A 385-nucleotide genomic window follows, 5' to 3' on the forward strand; every position below is an offset into this window, starting at 1 on the left:
ATCATATGCAAGTTTCAGTTACACATCAGCTTAAAATTATGATAGCTATAAATCAGGTAGTCCTCTTTCCTCCTGCCTTTAATAAATAATGCTCTTTCTCTAATGTATTATCACTTTGTAATTCACATCTCTCTATTTGTATTGGCAGTACATTGTTTTTCACACAGTAATTATCAGAAATGAATGCAGTTCTATTAAAATGTGACTGTGTCTGTGATTTATTGCTTTTTCAAAGTCTTATGAACCAGAGAACAGTTTGTCCATGATGATGATGATGATGATTATCATTATTATTATTATTTTTACTACTATTGTTGCTTTTTTGTTAAATGAGCACACTGTCACAAAGACCTTTTCTAGCTGTGTTATGGGATACAAATATGGC

General features: G+C 30.9%; 1 protein-coding gene across 1 annotated transcript in view; it reads left to right on the top strand.

Annotated features, from left to right (window-relative positions):
* The window catches only part of LOC122810121 (extracellular calcium-sensing receptor-like), a 176,330-nt gene extending 176,227 nt beyond the window's left edge, over positions 1-103 (top strand). The window contains exon 6 of the mRNA XM_044081597.1: positions 1-103. This exon is cut by the window's left edge and continues 931 nt beyond it. The gene's annotated coding sequence lies outside the window, so the exon portion shown is untranslated.
* The last annotated feature ends 282 nt before the right edge of the window (positions 104-385 follow it).

The sequence above is a fragment of the Protopterus annectens genome, chromosome 8.part1 (assembly GCF_019279795.1).
Source record: "Protopterus annectens isolate FY-2018-M chromosome 8.part1, PAN1.0, whole genome shotgun sequence".
In the NCBI taxonomy this organism is placed as follows: Eukaryota; Metazoa; Chordata; order Ceratodontiformes; family Protopteridae; genus Protopterus; species Protopterus annectens.